This window comes from Tupaia chinensis, unplaced genomic scaffold (genome assembly GCF_000334495.1).
Source record: "Tupaia chinensis unplaced genomic scaffold, TupChi_1.0 Scaffold000466_1, whole genome shotgun sequence".
In the NCBI taxonomy this organism is placed as follows: Eukaryota; Metazoa; Chordata; class Mammalia; order Scandentia; family Tupaiidae; genus Tupaia; species Tupaia belangeri.
The window spans coordinates 791,048-797,215 of record NW_006159975.1 but is presented as its reverse complement, the minus strand read 5'-3'; the positions used below and the strand labels follow the sequence as shown (position 1 = coordinate 797,215).

The 6,168-nt window shown below is 36.8% G+C and overlaps 1 protein-coding gene across 1 annotated transcript in view; it reads right to left on the bottom strand.

Moving 5' to 3' along the window:
* The window catches only part of SEMA3E (semaphorin 3E), a 302,659-nt gene that overhangs the window by 271,266 nt on the left and 25,225 nt on the right, over positions 1-6,168 (bottom strand). The gene's annotated exons all lie outside the window — the stretch shown is intronic.

Sequence of the window (6,168 nt, the reverse complement as noted above, 5' to 3'; positions counted from 1 at the left end):
TGTTCAAAGGGTTTCTATGGTACCTGTATATCTTATATCACCACAGATAAACTTGAAGTTAATACCATCGTTATTTTAATTTGATATTTTATTCCTTCACACTGTTTTAAATGTAAACACACTAATTATACAGTTTATGTTATACATAGCATCCAACTCACATGCAGATGTTGTTATACCTCTTACTTAGCACACAGAGTGGAGTTGAGGAACTTGGAAACAGAATAAAAACTGATGATGACAAAAGTTGGGAGAAAACGGAAGATCTAAAACAGTAGCCTGGAAATAAAAACAGGCTCTACCATATGTGAGCAGACCTGGATGAAGGTGGGGGATCCCTAGAAGCTGGCAGAGTACTATGGTTCCTTCTGTTTTACAGAAAAGAAGATGTATAGGTTAAAACTGCATACCGTTTTTCAGGTTATGAACAAATATCATTAGAATGATATTCTTTATGTCCGCTCCATCATTGTGGTCACACCTGAAGGGAGAGATCTGCATGTATCCATCCAGCCTCCCCACTCGAATGCAGATTATTGCAACTGTGAAGTAATTTTACTGTGTTCTTTTATACTGTGGGAGTGAATTGCACAGTGCTAGGAAAAATGGTCTTTGATGCAAGAAACATTAGGGAGTTACCATAGGTAGCATAAAGAATGTGTTTTCAGTGAGCTTTGTTAAACACCAGCTTTGCTAAATATTGAGAGCTCCTAAGGAATCTCTCCCTCTCTCTCTCAGGTTTTGTTTACTGAATGGAATATATTCAAAAGGAAACGTTTTAAACAATCCTGCTTAAAGCTATTAAAATAGATAAAATTAATTAAGTGAAAACAATTTAAGACTTCAGTGAGCATCTGTGTTGTAGTGGGGTAAATACCTATCCTTGAAGAGATTAGAACATAAGCTCGATAACCTGTTGACGCCCATGCAAATCTATATTTTTTATGATTTCAATAATTATGTTCAGTCAGGTTAAATAGCTTCTGTTATCTATGTGTAACTATCTTATCCTCTTGGCAAATGGAGTATATGTGCAGCAAAAACATTTTTAACTATATTAGCAATCATGATACGTAATATAGGACTATTTGGATTATTATAAAACTTGATCTAGGTAGGGCAGCTCTCATTTATGTTGAGTCCTCATATGTGAGATCTATTTAACAAAAAAATATTTTTGCATTTCCTACTTTTGTATAAGTAAATTCTAGATCAAATAAAAATACTGAACACCTTAGAAATAACTAGTTCTGAGAAGAAACATCTTACCAGAATAAAAAGAGAAATTACATTGGGATTTTTATGTCTATAAAAATCTCCATTGGTCAGGGCCACTGGATGGTGTGGTTAAAGTGCTGGACTCCCACCTGACCAACCGTGGTTGGAGTCCTGAACCTGGCAGCTTGAAAACATCACACTGGGCACATGTGCGTGTGTGCCCCAAATACCAAGAGAGTGGAGGAGAAAAGACTGTGGTGTAGCCATCCTCCCTGCGGGTGATTTTTCACTTTCTCTCCCTGTCTCTGTCTCTCTCCAGCAAGCCTACACACCCTATGGCAAAAACCTAAGGAAAAAAAAATGTCATTTGTCACATTTCCCTATGTTCTAGTAAAATTCTAATAAAAAGAAAATAGATGGCAAATGACTTGCATCTACTACTCGAAGTCATTCCCTTCTGGTTTTTGAAAGTTCAAGTTTGTCCTAAAAATCCACTGCAACTCCACTTCATTCTTGCCTTTTTTCCTGAGCCTACAATGCTCTCCTCGTTTTCTCATTTAAGGCCTACTCATTCGTTAAGGTCAAGATGAGATCCCACCTCTCCCAAGAAATATTCTTCAAATATCTCATTAATTCATACCAGTTTATTTTCATCACTTTAGTAATTAATTTGGTTAAAATTCTAGCATATATATTTTAGGGACCAGCAGATGGCATAAGGGTTATGTTGTGGACTCCCATACAATCGACCACAGCTTGAGTGCCTGAGTCGGTGTAAAACACACTGGCAAGTGTGAGTGCATGCCCAAAATCCCAAGAGGGAAATGGAGGAGAAGGGATTGTGCTGTGGCTGTCCCTCTAGGGAGTGATTTCTGACTTTCTGTCTCTCTGTCTCTCTAGCAAGCATATACATCCTATAGCAAAAACAAACAAACAAACAAACAAACAAACAAACAAAAAAACAAACCTCTCTTAAAAAAAATTTACTGTTTTAAATGGAAAATACCAACTGAAAATATATTTTTAAATAACCTAAAATATTTTTGTGTGGCCTAAGAATTTCTTCTCATTAAATTATCTTTATATTTTTAATGTTGTATAACTATCCATTTCCCCAAAAATTTATATATAAATTTATATTTATTCATTGATGTATTTATTTATATGTAAATACTGTGACAAAATAACCAATTTCCATTTCATACATATGAAGGGTAATAAATGCCCTAAGGAATTTTATTATAAAGGGATGGAACTACCCCCACCAAATAATTTTCCATAACTATGTCACAGAGTGTAAATGGTTTTCATTTCATTTATCGGAATGTATAATTTGAATATTTGGTAACTAAGTGATTTTATTGAGGACAAAATTGTAAATCACCATCTGATGAGTTTTTTAAAAGGCCACTTCGTGTACTATGCCTTACCAAACAAAGACATTAATCTGGAATTCATACAAAGTAAAGAAATGTTTAAAAAGTATTCTTTTATAAGAAAAAGTAATATCAATCTCAGAATTAATTATTCAGTATATGAATAAGATGTTTGTGAATAATTTTGGAGTTATCTTTGAATAGGCTATTTATCTCTTAGGTTAGAGAAAGATTCTTCAGTGAATGAAAATGGTTTTTTTTTCCAGATGTTTCTTGCATAGAATAAGCACCCAGAAAAGACCAGTTGGCCAAATTACAATCATTCATCCATATTTTTTACTGAGTTCTTTCCTAGCTATTGTGATAAGTACTTGTGATGTGCTGATGAGTATAATATTGTCCCTATTCTGAACAAATTTATTCTGGTGAACCTAACATATAACTGGACAGTTGCTTCCCAGTACAATAATATCCAAAGTACGCCTGGAGTGCTACAGGAGTTAAGAGAAGACTGACAAAGGCATACAACATCTAAATTAAGTTCTAAAGATAAGAAGCATTAACTGTAAGCAAAATGGGCAGTGAAAACAAAAAGAAAATAAAAAGTTTCCCAAGCAGAAGCAACATGTACAGCTGTCAGGAGACAAGGAAAGCTTGACAGTCTCCAGAAAGTCTTGTAACTCGCCGTCACTGAGTATTGCCACTCAAAAAAGTTATAACAAGAAAGAAAAGAAAAAGTAACCAAGTCTTAAATCAGGAAAAGTCTAATCTACCATGCCAACAAGTACACATTTTATCTAAAAAGCAACACACAGTCTTCCATTAAAGAGTTATTTTGGGGAATGAGACTTGCATTTTTAATGATCACTCTGCTAATAAAAGGCAGATAGCATTGGCAGTAAGATGTCAGTTGGAAAACTATAACGATAAAGCAGGTGAACCAAAAAACATGAATGGTTCTAGGGAGATATAAATAGATCTAAGAAACAATAGGAGATGGAATCTATTGGAATTAATGACTACCTGACTCAACAGAGGTGGTTTGGTAGGAGGCTAGTAAGAGAGGGATCAAGAACAATGGTTGCTTAATCATTTGAGACTGGGCCAGGTAACTCAGAGCAAATGCAATTCCCTAAGATGAGAAACACAGGAGAAAGAATATGATCAGGCTGAAAATTAAGATATTAAGTTTTTGAAATGTTGAGCTTTGAAGAGGCTATGGGAAAGATCACTAGTACATATTCTTAGTAAATAATTAGTAAATAATTTTCAAGTCTGAAATCTACGAGAGAGAACTATTTCCAAGATTTTGCCATTTGTATCTCCTTTCACTCCTCCCTTCTCTGACCAATATCTAGAGTAGAGGACAGTTTGGAGGGGGTCACAGTCTCCACCCTCCTCAGGCATTCTGCTTTGTTTATCACCTATACTTCAAGGTCAAGGTGGGGTGGTTGATGACAGAAGTAATGGGATTAGTCAGAGTAGGAAAGATAATATGGAACTAGTAAAATGAAACCATGTCTAAAACATTTCTTAAAGATGAGTAGACATTAATTGTAAAAAGAATGAACAGGGATGATGAAATATACTCCCAATGAGTTTATTTTCATGTGTATAGCAGATAAGTAGACAGTTGTGATGCAGTATAAGGATTTTTACAAAGTGTGCATGAAGGGCTACAGAGGTTAAGATAAGACTGGCAAAAGTATATCATTCCTAAATCAAATCTTAAAGATGAGCAGACATTAACTGTAAACACAGTAGGCAGGAAGGTTGGCCAGCCCATAGCATGGTGGTCAGAGAAGCTGGATCTCACATGGCCAATCCTGTGACTAGAATCCTAGACCCAGTGATTTGAAAAATGCCTAGTGGTGGTTACATCACTGGATTCTCACATGGCCAACTGTGCTTTGAATCCCTGACTGCTGGTTTGAAACTCATGCCAGGTGTGAGTGCATGCATGCACAAGATCCTGGCCGGAGAATGGAGGAGAAGGTTTTGCAGCATGGACATTCCCCTGAGAGGTGATTTCCCACTTTTCCTCTCACTGTCCCTGTCTCTCTCTCCAGTGAGCACACCCATGCTAAGCCAAAATCCTCTTTAAAAAGAAAAAAAAGATGAGGCCAGCAGATGGCATAGCAGTTACATCGCTGGATTCCCACATGGCCAACTGCAGTTTGAGTCCTGGACCCAGTGGCTTGAAACTCACATTCTGTGTATACATGTGTGTGCCCAAGATCCCTGGAGAAGAACGGAGAAGAAGGGATTGATTGTGGCATGGCCAGCCTCCCACATCCCCCTGGTGAGTAATTTTTCACTTTTCTTCTTACTGTTTCTGTCTCTCTCTCTCCAGCAAGCACACACATCACAAAGCAAAACAAAAAAAGAAAGAGAAAGAAAGAGAAAGAAAGAAAGAAAGAAAGAAAGAAAGAAAGAAAGAAAGAAAGAAAGAAAGAAAGAAAGAAAGAAAGGAAGGAAGGAAGGAAGGAAGGAAGGAAGGAAGGAAGGAAAGAAGGAAGGAAAGGAAGGAAGGAAGGAAGGAAGGAAGAAAGGAAGAAAGAAAGAGAGGGGGAGGGAGGGAGGGAGGAAGGAAGGAAGAAAGAAAAAGATGCCAGGTGTGTATGTGCATGTGCCACAAATCCCAAAATGAGAAATGGAGAGGGAAGAATTGGGCATAACCGTGAGTGTTTTCTCTCTTTCTTCTCTCTGGCAAGTGCATATGCCTTCTGGCAATTTTTTTTTTTTTAATTGAAAAGAATGGGCCAAGAGGATGAAAAGAAAATGAAAGCAGAAACTGCGCTTACAGAGGGCAGGGGAACACTGGCAAGGAAAGCTCGACAGGTCTCCAGAATGTCTTAAGAATTCAAGCATCACTGGAGATTGCCACTCAAAAATTATACATTAAAAAGAAAGAAGGGAAAGTAAAGAACTCAGATCACAAAAAGTTTAGCATTCCATGCCAAGAACTATGCATTTTATCTAAAAGTAATCCATATTGTTTCATTAAAGAGTTATTTTATGGAATGAAATGAGACCTGCCTTTTTAATAATCACTTTACTCTCTACTCTCATAGGGCAGCTATGAAGTGGAATTTTAACTATGCCATTGATGCTATCAATTTCTCTTCAGATTAAAAAAATCAATGTAGAAAAATGTTAAGTAATGAAACCCAAGAAGGGACCAGCAGGTGGCGTGGTGGTTAAGGAGCTGGACACTCCCACATGGCCGACCAGGGTTAGAGTCCTGAATCTGGTTGCTTGCTTTCTCTCTTCCTTTCTCTCTCACTCTCACCCTCTGTCTCTCTCTGGTCAAATTAAGAAATAAATGAATGAATAAAAATATAAAATAAATAAAAAAAAAAGAAATGAGAAAAGTTAAGGTTTAAATCCAGATTTCTCAGACATTGTGAGATCTTTATCTTTCCTCCAACCTCATTACACAACTGGTTACCCTAGTCTTAGCAACAAATGTGTTGATGTCTTCATTCTGTAGCTACTTTATTCCATTAACAAGATTTCAGAAATTTATGTTTAATAGCAGCAGCCACTGTGTCCACAGGCATCATCTTAAAAC